At 39.2% G+C, this 23,166-nt stretch overlaps 1 protein-coding gene and 2 long non-coding RNA genes across 9 annotated transcripts in view; 2 read left to right on the top strand and 1 right to left on the bottom strand.

Moving 5' to 3' along the window:
* Window positions 1-23,166, bottom strand: part of LOC6497527 (brain tumor protein) — a 38,610-nt gene that overhangs the window by 13,113 nt on the left and 2,331 nt on the right. Inside the window, exons 2-3 of one of the 7 annotated variants that reach the window (XM_014906234.3) lie at window positions 13,664-13,699; window positions 1,479-1,787 (exon numbers count right to left, since the gene is read on the bottom strand). The gene's annotated coding sequence lies outside the window, so the exon portion shown is untranslated. Of the gene's footprint in view, window positions 1-1,478; window positions 1,788-1,871; window positions 1,890-1,957; window positions 1,977-7,423; window positions 7,624-7,673; window positions 7,693-7,826; window positions 8,036-13,663; window positions 13,700-23,166 lie in introns of those variants that run through there. The other 6 variants (XM_032451536.2, XM_001961865.4, XM_032451539.2 and 3 more) reach the window with 6 other exon arrangements.
* Window positions 8,282-10,192, top strand: LOC116654909. Its single transcript, XR_004310056.2, has 2 exons — window positions 8,282-8,406; window positions 9,077-10,192. It is a non-coding gene; the product is annotated as an uncharacterized LOC116654909 (long non-coding RNA).
* On the top strand, window positions 15,265-21,362 carry LOC123257447. The gene is made up of 2 exons (XR_006507527.1): window positions 15,265-15,314; window positions 21,139-21,362. It is a non-coding gene; the product is annotated as an uncharacterized LOC123257447 (long non-coding RNA).

The raw sequence follows: 23,166 nt of genomic DNA, 5'->3' as shown, positions 1-23,166 counted from the left end.
TAAGAAGCTATCCTTAGAAGTATGTCTCTTGTTAAGTACAGTGGTGGCTAAATAAGAAGCTATCCTATATCTTTTGTTAGGTACAGTGGTGGCTAAAAAAGAAGCTATCCTTTGTCTTTTGTCCTTTTTGGAGTTAACTGACCAATGAGTCACCTGGGAACCCCCTTCTTTTTTTCTATGTCCTTATGACTCAGCAGCTCCTCCACTTGAACCCCCAACCCTCGACCCCCAATCCCCTTTGTTATCATAATTTGTAGTTAATTGCCTCCAACCCCTACTGTTGTCTCCTCTAATCCTCCAAAGCCTCGACAGCTGTGACCGGTCTTTGACTAGACAGACAGTTGAAAGGTATTTTTTGGCCTCCCCCCCCCCCCCATTGCTCCTTGCTCCTTGCTCCTGTATCCTTCAGAAATCGAATCAAACTAGAAAACACGCCCCCACGGAATGCTTTTTAACACAATTCCAATTTCTTACGCCAGAATGGAGAAGGAAGCTGTACTCCGGGATGAAAGAACTTTGCCCCGGAGGGCCATCCCCCGCCCCATCTGTCCTGCCTGTCAGAGACGGACACAAATGCAATAAACGGAATGTGTTGGCCATCCCCACCCACCCACCTCTAGACCCCCACCCCCTCCTCTCATAATTCCAAACTCTCCCCTCGCTTTGCGGTTCGTTGAAGAAGCCAGAACGGAGTACGGGTGGGTGGGGGTCGTCCGTCCGTCCGCCGGAGTTTCTACAACAAACCCTCCTGTCGCAGAAAGTAAACAAAAAAAAATAACAAAATATATGTACCGGAGGAGAAACTTCTCTAGATTTCCAGAGCAGGCTGCGGCGGCGGCTTCTGAAACTTCCGTCAACAAGAAAATCAACGTAAAAGGCAATTGAAGTGAAAGGCAAAAAAAAAAAGAGAGCCAAGCCAGGACTATAAGGACTACCAGGACTATAGCGAAATGAAACCAAAATCAACCCCGAAAAATGCGCCCAAGGGGGAGTTTTGAATGCGAAAGGGATGCGATGCGATATGTTAAGGACCTAGGACCGGGGACCTGGGACCGGGACTCCTGCAACTGTCTAGACTGGATGTACATTTATCATGCACACACACATACAGAGAGAGAGAGAGACAGAGAGAGAGAGAGCGAGAGAGAGAGCGAGAGAGAAACACATACAGGACTCATCAACAGAATTAACTCGAAAGTCCTTTTTAATTTGCTCACAAAATTACTTTTCAAATTATTCAAAAAATATTGAAATTAGAATTATGAAACACTGAGAGAAATATTATATATTTTTAAGATTATTTTTTAAGGAAACTTTTAAAAGAAAATATGAATAATACCCAAGAACTTTTTTTTTTACTTTTATATCCTCGAACTATATCCAATAATTCGCACTTCCTAGCCACCACTGTACTTACAGAGAAGAAAATAATAAAAAAAAAAAAAAAACACCTCAGCAACAGAGGAGATAAGACTTACCTTTACTGTTTTGTTGTTGTATTTTGTTGTAGAAGTTTCTATATATTCCAGTTCGGATTTCAGTTTCCTGGTAGCTTCTTTTTTTTTTATTATTATTTATTTTCTTGCCTTTTTTTTTAACGACTCCTGTCTGTTGCTAGTTGTTGTTCTTATTGTTGTTGTTGGATCTATGCAGTCAATATAATATTTGGTTGCGTGGGAGGGCTGCTCTCGTTGTTGTTGTTGTTGGTTTTGCAGTAACAAGTTGGAACAGATTTGTGTAGCATACTTTCAAGTGCTGTCGGTTAATTGCGTCGCGCGCACAAAATGCTGCAATGGAAAATAAACAGAAAGTGCGATCGTTAGTAAAAAAAAAGGATAATGGAAATGCAAGGATAATTAACTTTAAATTACAAAAACAACAAGGAGAGCAAGCCGGAGCAATGACGTGCGTCGTTTTCCGGCAAGGACACTACAAAAAAAAAAAAAAACAACAATACTCGCTCTTGGACAATTTTCTCCGGGCGACAAGCGTGACGCGAATGCGACGCTGCTCCCTGAAAATGGAAAACTAAGTCTGCGCATAATGCAGCGACCCGGGTAAAGCTCAGCCAGCTCCTGGCAGAGCGGCAACGACGACGTCGACAGAGCTCAGGGGGCTGGGGGGCAGCGCAGTCGCAACGTGAGCGCATCAATGGTCCTGGGAGCATCAGAGCTGCAACATACCTGCAGTCTGTCTACCTGTCTGGCCTGGGATTTTTTTATTTTTTCTGCCCAGAATTAACCTGCCATTTTATCCCCAAAAAACACAGGAAAATCCAAACAAAATCAGGGAAAAATCAATACATACACGTAAAATTTCCTATTTACATTACCAAAGAGAGGGAGAACAGAAATAAAAAGAGAGAGAGCGAGCGCCAAAGAGAAAGGAGAACCGTTATGCCGAACTGTTGAATGCCGGCAGCAACAGCAGCAACAAAACTGCACCACCACCACCACCACCCTCTGCGGTGTTTAGCAACCCCTGAAACAATATGGCGACCACCCACCCACAATCACATCACAAAAAAAAAAAGGGAAAAGGAAAAGGGAGGCCGCCGCCGCCGCCGTTGCCACCCCCAGGAAAAGCAACAATTTTCCTTGGCAAAATTTTTGCGCGCGCTACAGGTTGCGTGAGAACGGGGAAGAGATAGAGAGAGGAGAGAAAGCAAAGAGAGCAGAGCAAGCAGGAAGCGATAACCGATAACACTATATGCGCATGTTTTTTTTTTCCCCCAATTTGGGCAACGACCGCATCCAAAAGCAATAAAAACAAAACTCCCCGGCTCTCTTTCTCTCAAAATTTCACTCAGTCTTTCGCCTCATCGTCGTGGGTGTCTGTTCTATGTTGCGGCAGAAGTTTCGAGCAGCGCCGCGAAGACCCAAAGAGAGAGAGTGGGGGAGAAAGGGGGGAGAAATTCTATGATGCTAGAAATGACGTTGCAGCAGCATCATCATCATCATCACACATCTCATCAGCATAACTGCACGGCGAAAATTTCTGTATACCGGGTAGATAGTGGCAGGTAGTGGGAAAAGGACAGGTGACGGAAGAGAAATAGCCAGACGACAGCACATAAATCCACTCAGACATACACACACACACACAGGCAATAAAATCTCATATTTACACATGTAAAGTAGCGGCATTTTTTGAGAAGCTTGTGCCAACTGTTGCCAATTGTGAGAGGAGGAGATGAGGTGAGAGATGAAGAACGGGATGCGGAGATCTTCAAAAGGTATCGATCACTTACTCTTAAGTATTTTCCCCCTCGCACCTGACAAACGCAAACACACACAGACAGTCACTCAATAATGAAACTGACTCATAAATAAAGCAACGGTAATTTCGACAAATTAGTTAATAAACACAAGAATAGCAACAAAACGTCATCGGTCTAAGAGAGAGAGAGATGGAAAAAAAAAACAGTAAGGAAGGAAAGCTTTTGGTTAGGGTGTGAGAGTCTTTAGATACCCTACTCTAATATAATGATATAAATATTATTAAGAATTAGGGGGTAGTGTATCCGAAAGGAAGTGATAGCAAGGGGCAGAGGTTGATAATGAGTCGGTTGTCTATCGATTAGATTAGCAAATTTGTGAGATAGTTGACGAGGGGCAGAGGGGACAGTCACAAAGGGGTGCTAGAGTGGGGGTGCTTTTTGGGGCCGAAAATCAAACTGACAGTTGGATTGTATATCATGACAAGATTAATATTATTTGAGGCCGTAGGCCACCATTTCCCATCTATCGTCTCCACTTTTCCGGGTAATGGAGGAGGAAGTGAAGTGTGCCAGAGCTCAATGTCTGTGCCATATGTTTTACGTACAACTTGAAGACAGAGAGAGACAGAAAGAGAGAGAGGGGGGGAGGAACAAATTCCAGACCGCTTGTAAAAGTGTTTAAAAATAGAGCAGGCTAATAATCAGAAATGCGAGTGCAGTGCACTGAGGGCACTCCCACCTACCTCCTTGTTCTTCTGCCTGCCTCTAATTAAGTACAAAGAAGGGGGAGGAAGAAGAATATAAAGAAAAAGGGAGCAAAGAAAGAAACCCCCTCCTCCCCCAACCATGTGAGAAGTGGAACAAAACTGCGCACAGGCATTACTAATGCAAAACAATTTGTACAAGATTATAAATTTCATGGCTCAGGGAGAAGTGGTAGTGGTGGTGGTGGTGGCACTGGAATGAAAACAAGGCACGGCCCGATGATGATGATAATTATGAAAAATAATGATCAAGAACAAGAGCGGACAAGTTCAATCAAGAGTGTGGGAGAATAAAAAAAAAAGAGGGGGTTAACCAATTACAGTCACACCTACAAAATAATAACAAAAAAAAAGGAGGGGGAGAGAACCCTCCACCATATGCAAGCTCCACTGTAATGCCACAAAAATGCAAAACGAGGCACAACACTAACATGGAGTGAAGAAGCAGAGCGTTCGTTCTGGTTGTGCAGCAAAATAAACAAGGCTATGTGTGTGTGAGTGTGTGTGTTTCATTTCCATGCGTTCCCCTTTTTGGTCTCTTTCGGTTTTTGGGGTTGCAACTGCGACGCAGCCCAAGGAGGCAGAACAGCAAGGCATCAGGCGGCACGGGCAAGGGGCAGAAGCAGGCAGAGTTCAATGGTACCCAGGCAACAACAAAAACAACAAATGCACACCCACAATGATGGCCAAAATAGTAGGATCTGCAGAGCTATTATAGAGGCAGTATCTGGAGGATATACAGATACTTCAGATACTCGAATTGCAACAAAAACTGAGGCCCAAAAGGCACAAAGAGCAAGCCATAAAACAGAACAAAGCAAACTACATTTACGTTTACCTGCTCTGCACAAACACACAGATACAGATACAGATACAAATACAAACACCCATAAAACACACACACAAAGCCTTGTGTCTTCTAAGCGAGCAGCACCACTGGGCAGATAAAGTATCCCGTCCAGATCCCAATTCCAATCGACATGTATCCCCATCCGCAGACAAAGGCAAGCCGCCAAGGCAGCAGCAGCACGATGCAAATTCAAGTACAGTAGACATTGCCAAAAAGAGACAATTTCAGAAAAAAAAAATATAAACAAATTATTTTTAACTAAAACTATTACAAATATTTTAATAATATTAGTTCTCTACTTTACTTTTTTGTATTAATAAAAAAGTATCTTAAAGATACACATCCCTTTATAATTCGCGGAATTTCGGACTCCTCCCTCATTCTCTCTTTTTTTTTTTTCTTATTCCCAGACAACGCCGACGATGCGTCAGCAGAGCCAGAGCCGCGACCCCCAAAGCAGCTGCTGCTGGCTGGTGAATGAAATCGACTTGACGCATTTTATTGAAAAAGACAATGGGCAAAAAAGCCAACAACAAAAGCATAAAAAAAAAAAATTAAAAAGCAAATCTGCGACAACGACAAGGGAGTTTTATTATTTCAGAGGAAGAAGAAGAAGAACAGCAGCAGCGGCAGCATCCAATTTAACAATCCCCCAAGATCCCAGACGCTGTTTCTTCCTCTTCTGACCCTCTCTTTCCCCTACCAATCTCCCTGGGTCGTTCTCCCACGACTAGCTCCATCTCTCTCCCACCCGCTTTAAAGGCCCCGCAGGTCAACGGCGTCGTTGCAGTTCTTGTTTTTTTTTTTTTTTTTTTTGTCTTTTCTGCACATTTTTTCTTTCTTACTGCGCTTTGTAGTGTCTGTGGTTCGTGAACTGTTGTTCTTCTTCTTCTTTTTGGCCATCTCCTCTGTGCTCCCTACCAGGTGAGCAAGGGAGATGGCAAATGTCTGCCGTATCCTCGTACCAGGAATCTTAAGAGACAACCTTGTACAGGTACAGTGTCGGCTAGGAATATTAATACGGGGTATTTATTTTTTTTTTTAAACCAAAATAAGATATATCAAGTTTGTTCTTTTTTAAACTTTGTATCTTAAAGTATCTGGGAAGTTAAAAGATACATAGATAGAAGTACTAGTACTAGCACTCTATGTACTTCTGGACACAAATGCATCCAATCAACTGGAACGTGTTCTTTCGATAAATATTTACTATCTTGCTTTAACATTTTCAATTAGAGATGTACCAATTTTTAGTGTTTTTTTTTTTAAGCGTTATCTATTACGTGGTGGCGAAGCGACATCGCTCTCCGATAAAGATACACACGCTACAGAACAGAACAGAGAAACCCGAAAAAATTGGTACAGCTAGAAGACCTACATAGATGGTATAAAGAGCGGGAAAAGAAACGACCCCGACCGAGTTCTAGAAAATCTCAAACAGGAAGTCTTTCTTGAGATCATCTGTATCTAATGGATTCGAGCCGAAACTAATGGGTTCTAAGCATAAGATTCTTTAAAAGTATCTCAGATTTGGTCATGTAGATTGTTCTGAAACTTTTAGTTTCTTAATATTATAATTTTTTGAAATGATTTGCGTGTTTTTGAACTAATCTTAGATATGTATTTCCTGCTTTCTGAACATTTTCTAACAATCAGTTTCAAATAAAAAACAGAAAACAAATGCCCAAAGGCGACAGCTTTTAATCAGTAGCTTTGCTTTGCTTTTATTTTTTATTTTTTTTTTAGTTTCTAAGCCAAATCGAGCGTGAAACAAGACACATGGGAATAGTTATTGTAGTTTCTTCTATTTGTTTTCTATTATTTTTTTGTTTGTTGTACTACGAGAGCCACAAAAATAATATACTGGAACTGAAAGCACACCGCAACACGGTGATAGGAACAAAATTTTAAACACGTTTTTGGAATTATTTCCACAAAAAAAAACACACACACACAATCACAACAACAAGCTCACTTTTATTTTATTTATTTCTGTATTTTGTTTTTTGTATTTTAATGAGAAGAGCCCCAAGCGTGGCTCGCACGTCGATCAGTCTGTCAGTCTTCTCTACCAGCAGCGATTAAATGTTTTTTTTTTTTTTTTTTAAGAACATTGCCGTAATAATTTTTGTTTAAAATAAACACACACACACACTCGCACACACACGCAGAAAACAAGAAAAGAAACTCGTGTATTTTTGTATTCTTCCGCATCGGATTGGATTGAATTTAAGCAAAAAAATAATAATAATAAAATTAATACTCGAGATATCAACAGTAGCCGACTGGAAGGGGAGGGGACTGGGACTGTTGTTTAAACAGTTGGGTCGCAATAAATAGGCTCGACTCTCGGATTTTTTTCAGACCGGGAAGGTCGCTTGCTCGGTTATTTCAGAGTTGAAGGAAGTCCGATCCCAGAGAGGTTATTAACTTATCAGATAAAATATCTGATATCTGATAAAGTATCTATCCGGTTTTAAGCTCTAAAACTTTTAAATACTTTACAGTTTTCAGAAGCAAGTGTAAAAAACGGCGGCGCCGCCAAAGGAAAATAAGAAATGAGATAATAATAACAAAAAAAAAACTCACACACAGATACTTTTCTGGGAGGTGGAGGGGGGAGCAGCGGAAGGAATATGTTATGTTGCAACAACAACAAGAGAAACAATGCAAGTGATGCGTCGCCCAGGGAAAGAGAGAGAAGGAGGAGAAGAAGGAGGCACACACGTAGACAACAAAACGAAGAAGAAGCGGCGCAAAAGGCGAGCAGGAAACACACACACATAGATACAGATACAAATGCAGATACAGATACAGATACAGCCACGCACTCACGTACGCGATTCTAAACAAGTTGATGAACTCTAGCGCGTCAGAGAAGAAGAAGAGCTGCCATAATAGCGCAGCACTAAACAATTTGTATCTTTCAGATATTTTATTTTTTTGTTTTAATTTTTTTTTTGTAAAAAATGTAATTAATTAGCATACGTACATAGGGTAGGTATGTGTAGTATGTTGGTTGCACTTAGATTTACTTAATATTCCACTAGTATTAATACTTTTATTGCTTTTCCGCACAGTCGTCGTCAGTCACACCGTCTCGCACACACACACACACTCTCTCTATGTTGTTTAAAAACGTTAACGTTCTCGTTCTCTCGAGCGCGGCGAACAGTAACGCGAGCGCCAAACGCTATTTAGTTGTTTATCCGGCGAGTGTTAAGAATTGAGTGAGATACCCAACGCCAAAGAGGAAGCATATAGGCTCTAATAAGCAAGAAGGAACTGAGAGATACGCAAGAAGGAACAAAGTGAGATACGTGAAACCATCAGATACTTCTGCCGACGTCGTACGCTCTCTCTCTCTCTTCACGCTCTCTGAGAACGCTGGAATCGAAACAAGCGCCAAAATAAAAGGAAAAAACTCACTCAACCAGTTACCATCCAGCGGGAGAGACAAAGAATCTAGTTTGGATCGTGTGGAATGAAACATGGCTAGGCAACGCCGGCTGCGCTGCCACCGATGAGACTGACCTCTGACAACCTCCTACACATACACACACTCAGCATATGTAAGTACAAAACCCCGGAGTACATAAATTGCGCGAGGGAGCAGTGCACTCCAAGTATTCCGGGCTCTGTTTATGTGTACGTGCATTGGGGGGAGGGGAGTGGGAGTGGGAGTGAGATGCAACGGCAGTGAGAGCAGGAAGATGGAGCATGGAGCATGGAGAGCCGCAGACAGGGCCCAAAAAGGGCTAGTAAGAAGAAGAGAATGCAGAAAATAACATTAGTCGTGGGGTTATCTATTTATTATTCTTGTTTTTTTTTTTGTATTATTTGGAAAAACCCCATGCATAGAACGGATGGTTCCATCGAATGAGTCAAAAGATTATCATTAAACATTTATTTTTGGCTTATTTCGCAATAAGTGATTCTGAAAATGAATAATTTGCATAAATTTCAAATTCCGGACAAGGTGTCATAATATGAATGGAAATCAGAACTGGAAATAATTACAGGTATCACATGGGATGAAGAATAAACAAAAAAAAAATCAAAAAAAATATAAATTCTTTGAAACTCATTTTTTAGTTAGATGGAAATTTGTTATTAATTTTTAAACTTAATAAATATTTATTTTTTTTAACCCACCTCTAAGACCCCTGTACCTGAGAAACAAAAAAAAACTCAACCAAGCTGAACTGTTATTTCTTTTTCTCTCTTTTTTTTGCCATTTAGTTGGAGAAAGGAAGAACAAACGATCATGTCTATGCCTGCCTGTTCATGTGTATTGTAAGCAAGTTTAGCTTTTTATGGCCATTACCAACTAGGCAACTACTAGTTTACAATTTGTGGCTATTCTTTTAGTCTCTTCTACCTATTATTCTTCCTCTTCTTCTTCTGCTGATGCAATAGGAAAATAGAAATGCCAAAGAGAAAGAGTAAAAATCTCTCTCTTTAGAGAGAGAGTGGGCAGTGGGAATGTAAAAGTCTGCGCGCTTGCGTCATGTGCGTTGGGATAAAAAAAAAAGGCTCAAAAGAACTCAACAACAACAACAACACACAGAGTATGGAATGGCAACCGCAGCAGGCCTCGGTCGCAGTCGGCGTAGCAGCTGGCTGAGCAGTCGACGCAGTCCGGACAACTCCGGGGAATGAAAACCAGTCTAGAAACGCGCAGGCCGCTTTGGCTCTATAATTATGCTGCTTGGTCGAGTATGTATGTATGTGTGTACATGTTTTTTGTATATAAATACATATATACATACATACTGGCTGGCTACAAAAGGGCCTTAAACTTTGTTTAAAGTCAAGGTCAGTGATTTCTTGTTCGCCAATTGCGATGGTATCGGATGTGAAGCTGCGTGAGTCACGGCTCTTCCCATTCTAGTCCTTAAAAGAGAGACTTAGACCATCTAGGCCCTTAAGATACAATATCTTTTAGATAATAATATTTTTAAGATACTCTATCTCTTCTCAGATGTATCTTCGAGGAAGCAAGTGAAATACAAAACGTATCTGTTCCATTTTTTAGACTTTCAATGTGATCGATATCTCACACACACACACACTCTTTTTTTAGCCGTGTGTCCTTGCCGGCGGTTCATGAACCTTCGACTTCGACTTGGAACTCCTCTGACGAACGACGTGCTTAAAGTAGCAAAAAGATACAGCCGCAAAAAAATTCACCACCATGACAGAAAAAATGAGTACAAAATAAAAAAAAAATTTAAAAAAAAAAACCAACAACCAAGCAGGCATTGGTAAAGAAAAATAAAAAAAAAAAACAATTACGCCCAGTCTTGAAATTATATTCGTAGTTTGCAAAAATAACTTCTTCTCTAACTGGAGGGATGAAGACGGTGACTAACTTAATTTAATTGCTATTTTTTATGCCCAACATGTCTAACAAATAGACATGAAAACATGGCTAAAACACAGATTAACATGAACACAATTTAATTGCCTTTTTTTAGTGTAACTTTTATTATTAAAGCATGCTTGTTAAGCATGCTTTTTCTAATATTTATTTTATTTAGAATCTGTCTTGAAGCTACATTTTATGAGGATTTTAAAATGAGTTTTCTTGGTTTCTGGTATGGTTTGCTTGTATTTTAGTCACGACTGGTCAAAAATGCTTAAAAAGCATGCTTTTCTCAATTACGTTTAGAATGTGTCTTAGGAAAGATAGTAACTAGATTTTATGATGATTTAAAATTGAGTTTTAATTTTTTCTGGTAGGATTCGAACCTACATGTTTATCATGTTTATTTGCTTGCATTTTTTCAAAAACAAGCAAAATAGGCTTAAAAAGCATGCTTTTTTTACCAATTTTAGTTAAAATTTGTGTCAGAAAAGACAATAACTAGATTGTATGATGATTTTTAATTGAATTTTCATTGTTTCTGGTAGGATTCCAACCTACAGTATGCCTTGTTGCTTGTATTTTTGTAAGATTGAGCAAAATTTGCTTAAAAAGCATGCTTTTTTGTCAATTTTATTTTGAAGATGTTTCAGTAAAGGCAGTAATTAACTTTATGATGATTTATAATTAAATTTTCAATGTTTCTGGTATGTTTCGAACCTACATCATGTTTATTTTCTTGTATTTTTTCAAAAATAAGCAAAATATGCCTAAAAAGCATGCTTTTTCCCAATTATTTATAGAATCTGTCTATGTAATGACAATAAATAATATTTTTGATTATTTAGAATTAATTTTTGATGGATTCTAGTATGATTTGAAGTTTAAAGCCTGTATTTTTGCAATATTTCTGCATAATATGCTTGAAAAAAGCATGCTTTTTCGAATTTTTAATGCTTAAACTCGACAAACTTGAGGGGTTATTCATCAAAAAGGTCTTCCATTACCATAAAAGACCCTAGAAAATAATAAACTTATCAAAAAGTCAACATTTGTTCGATATTTTGAATGTTTCATGTCTAATTTTGGAATAATTAGGTTAGCTGGGGGGTTGGGAGGGCGAGAAGAAGCATATGCACAAGTAGGTAGGGAACGTCATTAGCCGATCGGCATTAGCCTCAACTGTTTTATTGCCGTATTGACAGACAATTCAATCCAGCGCTTTTCAATAAAACCCAAACCGGGCTAATTTCAACACGCCAGACAGAGACAGCGAGAGAGAGAGAGAGAGAGGGGGAAGAAAGAAAGGCAAGAGAAAAGGAGGGAAACGATCCCTTTAGCAGCTGTCACACGCTTGCAACTACAACTGCCGCCAGATGTTTCCCTTGATGATCGGTTGATCGAAGTGGAGGGGTGGGGTGGCAAAGGGGTGGGGGGAAGGGAAGCCCAACCCATAAACCATAAAATACAACAACAACAATGAACACATATTTGTTATGGCTCTTTCAATAATTTTTGTATTTTTTTTTTCTTTTCGGTTGACACTTGAAACCGGAAATTAGCAGCAGCGGCAGGAGCTGCAGCAGCTGTCGCCTTCTCACTCGCTCTAGTTCTATCTATCTCTTTCCCTCACGATAACGCCAGGTGAAAGAAACACTCTTTTTCCACTTGAGAGTAAAAGAGAGCAAGCCTCTCTTTGCGAAACAGGAAGTGGTAATGTGTTGCATGTTGCTCTGGTCACATCAGAATTTCTTATGTCTTTAATAGAGATGGGAGAGAGAGTATTATAAACAGTTAGTTACACCTTTTAGTTCCGGAACACGAGGCATTTGATTATGAAGGTTTGTAGAGTTTTGTATGGAGTTTGTAGACTTTGGGGAGAAAAAAGAGCAAAGAATTGAATTTTGATCTAAAAAAAAATAAATGTAATATCATTTTCATAAATACGGAAGTTTGTAAAAGAAAACCAGTTGACTTCTCTATTTTCATTTTATTTAATTAATATTTTTTTTTGTTTTGTAGAATTGCTTAATTCGAGTTGGCAACAGCCGTAAGAATAAGACAAAAGAAAAACGAATAATGTTTTGACATTTTTTCATCATTTATTTACTTTTTTTTTTCCTCCTCTTTTTTTTTTTTAGTAACTTTAGCCGCTTGGCCCGCATATGGTCTGGAGACTCACTCGGTTGGGACACTTTTTTTTTTTTTTAATGTCTTCGGCCCACCATATCTCCTTACATTATAGCTAATGAGGGCACTCTTGATTGAACCCTCTTCTTGCCAGTCTTTTCTTCCCCCCAAATTCTTCCTCCTCCTCATAATTCGCATTAAACTAATAAGCGGCCCAGGCCAGGAAATTTCAATCAGCTTTTGTTTCTGTGGTGGGTTTTCTTGGAAAGTTCACGAGTTTGGGGTCGAAAATGTTGCGAAATTGTTGGATTGAAGGAGAAGGAAGGTGAGGCTTTTTAGCTAGAAACTGACAATGATGAAATCCAAAAAAGACAGAAGACAGAAGAAAGACACAGTAGAAGACTGCCTTAAAATGACATTAGTTTGGACATAATAAATAAAACGTTAAGAGACATAGAAACACAACAGCGCCAAAAGTCAACGAACGGCTAAAAAATTCACGAACTTGAAAAAAAAAAGTGTGTGTGGCTAACGATTGAAGTCGACGTCAAAGCTGGCAGAGGCAGAGGCAGAGACTGAGGCAGCGACAGAACTGCGATGTCAATAAACCAACTAACCGGCGACCTGCGGCGGACCATGAATAGCAAAAAAAAAAAAAAAAAACATAAGCTAACTTGTTGCTCAAAAACTGAAATCATAAATAAAATCATAAATAAATAAAAATATATACAGTAAAATGTTAAATTCCATTAGGAATTCTTTTGATGAATGTCCTGTGGAGAAGAGCGGAAGTTGAGTTACAAAAAAAAAAAAACAAAGAAATAATAATAATAATAACATTAGCACATGTTTCGCATTCAGTATGTGGGGTCTTATTACCCATCTCTTTCGTATAGTCTATCCCCATCTCGTTCTAGCTGTTTCCCTTTCTCTCTCTGATGGGGCACCCGCATGGCATATAAATCAGAATAAAGAAGAGCCACTCCAGACATCAGGCCCGTACGTGAGATATGATGAATAATCCCCCCGAATAAGACTGTCCGTCTGTCCGCTCTGTCCGCCTATCTGTCCGCTGTCCTCCTTCACTCCTCCTTCTATTATTATCCACCGGATTGATCCTCCTCAACATGCTGGCAGGTATTGGGTTTCTAGTGCGAAGGACACGGACACAGATACAGATACAAATGCCACAGGGCGGTCTCGAGATACATTTATTATCTAAGAATTATGTGGAAAGATACAGATACAATGGTGGATTTTCTTCTCTTTTTTGATAGTTTTTTTTTTTTTTTATAATTATTTATTTTTGTACAATTTTTATTACTACTTACCCCTTTATTTTCCTCTTAATCGATGAGAGGCAAGTCCTAAAATAAAAATAAATTAAAATATTATTAACATTTCTTGTAGAGTATTAAAGATATTTCCTAAAATGTCCTTACAGGATCTCCCATTTTTTTTCCTTCTTGATTGTTTACCCCCTGAACCACTTTACGTTAATTATGAACCACTTCCCACAAAAAAGGAGCTTCACAGCGGGAGTCAGGTGGTTGGGTGGGAGGGCAGTGGGTTTAAGAGCTTTGTCATTGCGGTGTTTTGTGGTGTGTGTGTGTGTGTGTTGGGGGGTGTGCGGAGGGAATGTAATTGATGAAGGCTGTTAATTATGACCGGCTTTAAATGTCACTTTTTTTCGGGTAATTTTTCAAATGAGGTGTTAGGGTGAAGGAGATACTATTTCCGGGAGTTACAAGGGAGCTACTAGGGAGTTACAAGGGAGCTACTAGGGAACTACTTTGGAGCTACTAGGGAACTACTTTGGAGCTAGTAGGGAGCTACTAGGGAACTACTTTGGAGCTACTAGGGAGCTTCTTTGGAGCTACTATGGATCTAGTATGGAGATACTATAGAGCAGGGATGCCCAGTCCCATTGCTCTCGTTCCTCCTTTGTTGTTGGATTGCTCTGTCATATGGGTAGAGCAAAGTCATATACGTGTGCTGCTCCCAGCATAGGCAAGGCAAATTACAATAACAATTTTTCGTAGTTTAATAACACTTAAACAGTTTCAACACTTTTTTGGCATTTTGTTGTTGGATTGCCGAAAACTTTTCACTGCAAGAAATCACTTCTTGTTGAGGTTTTGGACAGAATGGTTGACTTTGGAACGATGAATTTTTTCTTTGCCGAAAATTTTCTTTGCGAGCAGCAATGTATTATATGTAAATTATTAATTTTTTAATTTTTATAATTTTTATTTTTTTTCTGTTGAAAATGTTACAAAAATTTTTTTCAGTGATACGATAGAAAAAAAAAAAAAAAATATCGCTCATATGCATTTGTGCTTTTGTGCATAGGTATTGGAATTTGCTCTGTCATAAGCAGTGCTTGGGCACCCCTGCTATAGAGCTATTATGGAGCTACTATGGAGCTACAATGGAGCTACAGTGGAGCTATTAAGGATATACTTTGGAGCTACTAAGGAGCTACTAGGGAGTTACCATGAAGCTACTAGGGAGCTACTATGGATATACTAAGGAGATACTAAGGAGATACTAAGGAGATACTAAGTAGCTTCTTTGTAGCTACTTTGGAGCTACTAAGGAGCTACTAGGGAGCTACTATAGAGCTACTAGGGAGTTACTATGGAGCTACTAAGAAGCTACAATGGAGCTACTATCGAGCTTCTATAGAGCTACTTTAGAGCCATTATAAAGCTACTAAGGAGCTACTATAGAGCTGCCATAGAGCCACTATAGAGCTACTAGAGAGCTCCTATTTCCCTACTCTTGACCTGGCCTAGTCCTCCCAATCTGGTTTCTTCGCTTCGCGATTCTCGCTCCTCACTTCTCGGTTCAATGCCACAATGCCAAGCCACTAGCCACTGTTCCAGTTACCATGCCGTTTCGTTCCTTCCAGCTCCACACCACACAGAGCACAGACGCCAGACCCCAGACCCCAGCACAGTTCAGTTCGCGATCTCTGAGGTGGGTGAGTGGGTGATGGGGTGACAGCGGGTTGAAAAGAGGGGGGCTCTCTTCGCTTCGGGTAGATAGGTTAGCTAAGCGTCTGTTTCTGTTTCTGTTTCGGTTTCTGTTCTTTTGTTTCAAACTCGTTTATTGGCTCTACCACCTAGCCAAGCCATTTCAACTTTCAAAAAAAGCAAAAAAAAAAAATATAATACGAAAAGTCAGCGCCAGGTTATAGTACACACTCATACCATTACCAGGGGGTATACAGTATACACATATATATATATTTTATTTTATTTTTTTTTAAACCCCGTGACTCTGGCGGAGTCTTTTGTGTCTGCTTTTTGGCCAAAAAATTTGCTTTGTTTTGCACTCGACGGCTTGGCTCGACTTGACTTGGCTTATTTGTTCTTTTTTTTTTTTGTTGGATTCTTGGCTTCTCCCCCTTTTACTGCCATTAGGTTCTGTCCACCAGCCCCTCCCCCTCCTCTCCACTAACTAATGTCTTTGTTACCTTCACCTTTTTTTGGGGGTCTTTTTGGTGCGTAAGTATCTGCTGCTGCTCGTGTTCTTTCACCTTTTTTTCGGTTTTTGTTTTTTGTTATTTTTTTCTGGATTGTGGAAACTTTTTTCGGCGGAAGGTCAACGTTCATAATTGCTCGGTGGATGCACTCTTTAAGCCAACGAACCGCCTGTCTCCAAAAACCCCAAAAAACCCTCTAAATTGCGATATTAGATGCGCCAAATTATTACAAGTCTGTGTTTTAAAAATAATATTATTTTAATTTTTATTTAATAAATAAATAAGAATTAATCTACTTTTATTTAATTAATTTTTAGAAGAATTTTAGAAGGGAAATGGCACTTCTGAGACCTTAAAATTGTTCTCATTTCGCACACCCCTTGATTTTTTTCTTTAATCAGATGTGGGAAGTTCTTTGAACCGAGTTCGAGTTCAAGTTCTCCTCCTTCTCCCGGAGGGCATTGAATCGTTTTCTCTGGTTATTCTCCAATTCCCCACTAATTTCCCCAAAGAATGTTCTTTTTTTTTTAGGCCCACATCTCGGGGGAGCACTACTTTCTGGCTTTCAAGAGGGAGGGTCAAAGGTTCCGCAAGATTAGAACCCAAAAGGGCCAAGCCCTCCGAAATTAAAACAATTAAATTATTTTATTTCATAATTTTTTCAGATATTTGTGAGAAAGAGAAGGGAAATCCAATGTTTTTTTTTATCAAGAATTATTATTATACCCTTGCAGAGGGTATTATAATTTTGGTCAAAAGTGTGCAACGCAGTGAAGGAGACATCTCCGACCCTATAAAGTATATATATTCTTGATCAGGATCACCTCCTGTCTGTCTGTTTCTACGCAAACTAGTCTCTCAGTTTTAAAGCTATCGAGTTGAAACTTTGCACACACCCTTCTTTCCTTTGCAGGCAGTATATAAGTCGGAACGGCCGGGATCGGTCGACTATATCCTATAGCTGCCATATAACTGATTGATCGGAAATGCCATAACTTTGGTGTTTTTTAAGTTAGAGGGTTGGGACTTTCCACACATGTTATATTTGACCAAAATATCTTGTGTACAAAATTTCATAAGGATCGGCCGACTATATCCTATAGCTGTCATTGAACGATCGAAATTGGCATAACTTTGGTGTTTTTTAAGTTAGAAAAATGGGATTTGGTAGAGGATTCTATTTTGGGAAAAATAATTCAATATGCCAAATTTCATATGGATCGGCCGACTATATACGATCCGCTACATATCTAATAATTTAAGATGCGTGGCGCCACCTAGCGGACTGCGACTGAACTGCAAGGGTATATAAACTTCGGCTCCGCCCGAAGTTAGCTTTCCTTTCTTGTTTTTAAATAAAATTGCGTCAAAATGGGTAATAGGAAGTTGAATCTTTGATTAAAAAAATAAAAAATTACTTAATACATATATCTTTTTAAGACCAGGTTTATGGGTTGAGGGGTGTGAGGTGAGGGGGGAGATGTTTGATTTTACGATTGTTCCGCCTTAATATTTTTACGAGTGTAATCAGATGTAGCAGAAGAAACAACAACAACAACAATGGCCAATCATCAAACAACATCAACAAAGGCTGTTGAACAAGAAGAAGAAGAAGAATAAGAAGAAGCAGAAACAGAATCAGAGAAGAATAAAACGTCGACAGCGGCGTTGGCGTTGGCGTACGAACATTGACCTTCATTAAAGAGGAAGAAGAAGAAGAAGACAGAACCCACAAACAAAGTTTTTAAAGCTTGTTTTCTGGCTCTCCTCTCTACAACCTCTCTTTTTGGCCATCAATCAGTCACTCCACTCACTCACTCACTCTCTCACGCAACAGCACTCCCCAACCCACCCCACTCTGTCCCCCACCACCTAGTCTCTCATCAAATGCAGTTTCCTTTTAGCTCAAGTACAAGCCTATCTCTCTCTTGCTCATTTGGGGGAATCTATCTATCGGGTTACTCACAACTCTCAACAACGGTAAATTTGCTTACGTTTTTCTGGTTTAATACACACAATATTATTTAACACTGACATTTTACAACCAAGGAACACAAACATGAAATGCAAAATCAAATACACTCAAAAAAATCTTAGTTAGTTAAAGACTTAATCATAAGCCTGATTAAAATAAGAAAAATAATATAATATTTGCAGTGTTGACGCCTACGGTTCTGCCAACTCAGGTGAGGAGTTCAGGAGGGAGGGCGAGAAGGGGAGCATATTCACTTCTCGTTTTTGAGCTGAATCACCATAAAACGGGCCAGGCGAAAGAATAAATAATAAGTGCCTGCAGAGTGACAGGGACGGCCAGATGGGGGACCAGCAACAGCCAGAGGAGACCACAAGCAAGAATATCTAATAAGAAATCAGCAAAAAAAAAAAAGAAAAAAAAAACGTGTTTTTTTGTTGATATTCCTTACTTTTATTTTTATTTATATTTTTTTTTTTTTAGTTTTTTTTTTGAATGGGAGGAGGAAGCTCTAAGCCGGACGCCAAAAAGTACAATTGTGAAATCATTTCTATTTCTAAACAACAAAAACAACAACTAGCCTAAATAAAAGCTTTAGATAGTGGCTTACAATGGGATTAATTTGGAAATTATTTTAATAAAAATCATATGTAGTTTATAACGAAATACCTCTTTCAACAAAAAAACAAACCTTGACTTTGTTTTATCAGCAATTTCAGTTTCAACAGAATTTTATTTCAAAATTCCCTCCTCCCTCCTTCCTCATACAATGTTTCAAATAATAAGCTCTAAAAAAAAAATATTTCCCTCTTGTTATTGTTTTTGTTGTTAGATTAATTTGCTTTAACAGCTGTCTGGTCGTCTGGCTCTGAGAACACCAACAACAAACACCAGAAAAAAAAAAAAAAGCCAAAACAAAGTCAAAGGCAAACGCAAAAGACGCCAAAAGCAGGCAAGAGCGTGTGAACCTTTTGTGGAAAAGAGTCAGTGAGGGAGCTCCACAAATGGAGAGAAAGAGAAACAAGAGCACCGGCCTGCCAAGTGCAAGAAGAATCAAGAACTCAAGGCTGCAAATTAGGTTCAGTGAGAGGGGGGGAGGGAGAAGAGAGGAGCAATATTCATATCTGTGAAAGAGACCCCAAAAGAGTCTACAAAGGGAGCACAGTAAAGTCTCCATAAAGCTACCCACTCCCACTTTAATATTAATTCTCCACTTTAATGTCATTTTTAATGAAAGTTTACTGTAGTTTCCCCCTTTTAGCTTGAAATAAATGAAACACAAAAACACATGGTTGTGTTAATATTCCAAGAAAATCAAACAAATGGAGCCTGAAGGGGTAAAAATTCTCTAAAAAAGATTGTTGCTGAGATAGCCTCTTTTTCCCTCTCCCCCCACCCACTCCTCTTCCTAGCAGACCTATTATGATAATGGAATCTAAACTTAATAACAAAGGCCAACCTGTTCATGCAAAACGGAAGAGCGAGCGCAGAACAACCCATCCCCAGACTATTTTGAAACAAAAGTTTCAACAAAAAATTCCCACGAATACTATGAATTTCCCCCTTTATCTCTACAACACTTCCCGTATCCGTGCCATTTACAACACAACCCTCTTCAGAAGACCCATAAAGATTCATTTACAAGACAGTTTTCTTGGGACAATTTTCCCATTTGCATGCCGTTCAATTTTCGCATATTCATGAGTACGAAAGGACGGCGGACGGCAGGACGACTTCAGGACACACATAAACCCAAGGAACCAGAACCCGAACCTGATACTGCAAAACAACAAAAACAAAAACTACCCCCCGGTTGTAACGGTTAACAAAAGTAAATGACCTTTAATAACGTTGTTCACGTAAATTTCACGGACAGGACGAACAAAAGGGAAATACAAAGCAAGAGAGAGCCGGAAAATAGTTGCAGGAACTTCGAACTGGTAGGGTCTCGAATAGTAATTTCCCATCAATCAGAGTTCTTCGGAGGAACCACACCCAAAAATAATATCTAAAGTCGCGAAGGAGGAGGTGGAGGTGGAGCCAGGGCAATAAAACGGTTTTATGAAACATAGTCCCCCTTCCTCTCCCCCTCAGAGGTAAAATAACACTAAAAACATAGAGTGGGGAGAGTAACCGTTCTATGGAGACTGCAATTAAAGTCGCTTCCTCTCACTTTATGACGTCATAAACTTGTAATCGAAGATGCTACTGTAAGATGGGAAATTTTTGAAGGAAATTTTTTAAAATATTATTTTTAAAATAATAATTATTGATTTTTTTAAAGTAAAAGTTATAACTTATAAGTTTAAGACTTCTTTGGCTTAATATTTTTTTTTATTTTATTTATTTAATTTTTGGTTTCTCTGTTGCCTCATAAATATTTGAAACATAAAACATTGTAAAAAATAATAATTCAAAAAAATTCATAAAAAAAAAGTGCCGATAAAGGTGTCTCCCATCTCACCCAGACTCCCCAACTCCCCAACTCTCCCACTCTCCATTTCTCCCACTCTCCATCTCTCCTACTCTCTCCATCTCCAAATCCCATTTAACATATGAAAATCAAATCAGCGAGGGTTGCCATTGTACTTGCACAAACACACAGATGTGCGAGGGTGGAAAATGCTAGAGAGGGTGGCACGGTGTGGTGTGGTGTAGTGGGGGGTGGGGCGGCTTCCGTCTGTCTGGGGTCAATGCACAAAAATGCGTAGAACGTGCCAGTGTCCGTCGGAAAAAAGGGGAGTTTTGGATGGCTGGGCTAAGGGGCTATGGCTATGTGGCTGTGTTGGAAAATCGTTCACTTTTCGCACTCACCAATACTCGCGCACGCAATTCGCACACTCGCACGCAGCCAGCCCTCGGCTGGTGATGCTGGGGGCTGGCCCAAAAGGTTGTTGACCCCAAACGCGAAGAACAGAGACAGCGGCAGTGCGTAGTTCACTCAGTACAGTGAACTCCCGCTATAATTGATAGAGAGGGGGGGTTAAAGCTCTTCTTTGTTATAAAAACTAATTGAAATATTATTTTTTAATATTTTTTTAAGTTTGTTAAATTTAAATATTTTTGTAATTTTATCCATTATCCTTTATATCCTTTACTTTATTACTATTATTTGCTAAAATTTCAGGGTAAGATGGCGAGTTCCCCCTTTTTCTTTTGCCGACAAGCCAAGAGGGTTGATTAGCAGCAGGCACCCCCCTCACATACACCCACCCCTCAGACCACCCCTACTACCACCACCACCCATGTGAACTCAGACCTTGCGTTTCCTACCTTCCTGACGTCCTTTTATTCCGCCCCGGCATTAATAATATGGCTGACATGACTATTTATTTATTTGCAAGACACTTTCCCTAATGCTGCTGCCGACGAGAGGGTGGCCAGACTTCCCCCCACCACGTCCCCTCATCATGAAAGGGATCAAAGCCAGACGCATACAAAATTCTACAAGTTCTGCCCGCAAAAGCAGAGAAGCCAACAGAAGCAGAGGCAGCAACAGCAGCAGAGACCAACTACCCCTTGCCAAAAAAAAATAAAAATAATAAAATAAAATAAAATAAAAGCGGCAGCTGTAAAGTTCAACAATAAAAGTAGGAAGTAAGAAAGCGAAAAACAAGAGGAAAAAAAAAAGTGAAACGAAAATGAAATGAAACTAGGAGCAGGACACGAGCAAGGGGGGGATGTCCTTTGAGGTCTCACATCACATCCAGCAACCACCACTCCCAGGAGCAATATGTGCTCCTGATGGCAACAGACGGCATTGGACACATTTTTACGGCTTGCTCTAAAAAAGTGTATTATTAAAAAAATAACATCATGGTAGGGAAATAAAATGGCAAAAAGATTACATATTTTTGAGATTAATGTAAAAGGAGATGAGATACATGGTACTTGTTTGGCTTAAAGGGATCAGATAACTGTAGTTTTTAGATCGTGAATTTCTCTTAAATCTAGTATTATAGTATTATTTAAGAAATAAATAGAACAGATGTGTAGATTAATATAGAAAGAGAGAGAGAGAGATACTAGACCGATACTTTCAGGATAGAGAACTAAGATACTATTAATTTTTAGAACAATAATTAAAACTAGTATTATAAATATAAAAAAAAAACTATGATGGAAGGTAGAAGATTGTATAAAGAATACTTATAGTCTAGAGGACCTATCATACCTATAACTTTAAGGTCCTGAATAGCTCTAAAACTATAAAACTATTATTATAGTATTATTATAGGATATTGTATCTAAAAGGTTGATGTAGAAAGAGATGAGATACAAGGTACTTTCAGGTTACAGTACTTTCTATCTTAACTATAACTTTAAGAACCTGAATCTCTCTAAAAACTAGTATTATAGTATTATTATAAGAAAAATATAAAAGATTTATAGATTAATGTACATTCTACATTGTAGAAAGATACTATATACGCAGTCTTTATAGGGGACCTCACAACTTAAGATCCTGAATCTCTTAAAAAACTTTTATTTTATGATCCTGATTCTTTTTAAAACTTGTCTACATATATGTACTTAAGGTTTATTGTAGAAAACAGATAAAAATCCTGATCCTGAATGTCTCTATATTATAGGAAAAATAAGACAAATTTAAGGATTTAAGTAGAAAAGAGATTTTACATCCCATACTAATAGACTAGAGGACTAGGCTAAATATTATTATAACTATTTTTAATATCCCAACTAGAATACCTGTAGGAAAACTATCACACATTTCAGGATTAATGTAAAAAATATAATATTTTTAAGTCCTAAAGTCCTAAATCCTATATCCCCTAAATTCCAACTAAAAGCCAGGACATTTAACTTAAAAAAAAAAAGCAAATTAATAATGCAGGACCCTCTCTGTTAGTGTGTGTGTGTATTTTTGGAGGATTTGTTTGTTTTGTTGGATGAAGCCTCTGCCGGCGGCGCTGCTGCTGCGTCTGGACTGCGATCACGCAGAGATGGAGCGAGATAAGGACGGCCAGATGCGAGTGCGAGTGGGAGCGAGAAGGACCCAAAAGGCCAAGAGACAAGAGCTGAGAGCCAGCTTCCTTCAGAGTTGCTCTTCTTGGTCTTCTTGTCTGTGTTTTTTTTTTTTATGTTGATTTTGGGAATTCTAAAAATGCTTGCAACTCCATCCTGCCCCTAACCCACACCATAGTCCGTGTCCGTATCGAATGCAGCCGGCGGTAGATGACAGGTTTTTCGCTCGCCCGCCCCCTGCCACCTTCGCCCCTGAACCTCCTTCTCCTTCCTGCTTTATGGCATTCTCCGACTCCTTTTTTTTTTTTTTTTTTTTTTTTTTTTAATTCGCTGCACAGGATGTTGGCCTGGCACGTCGTGTCGTGTCCGTGTTTCTGTCTGCTCTG

Source organism: Drosophila ananassae, chromosome 3R, assembly GCF_017639315.1.
Source record: "Drosophila ananassae strain 14024-0371.13 chromosome 3R, ASM1763931v2, whole genome shotgun sequence".
In the NCBI taxonomy this organism is placed as follows: Eukaryota; Metazoa; Arthropoda; class Insecta; order Diptera; family Drosophilidae; genus Drosophila; species Drosophila ananassae.
This window is presented reverse-complemented; position numbering and strand designations above follow the sequence as displayed.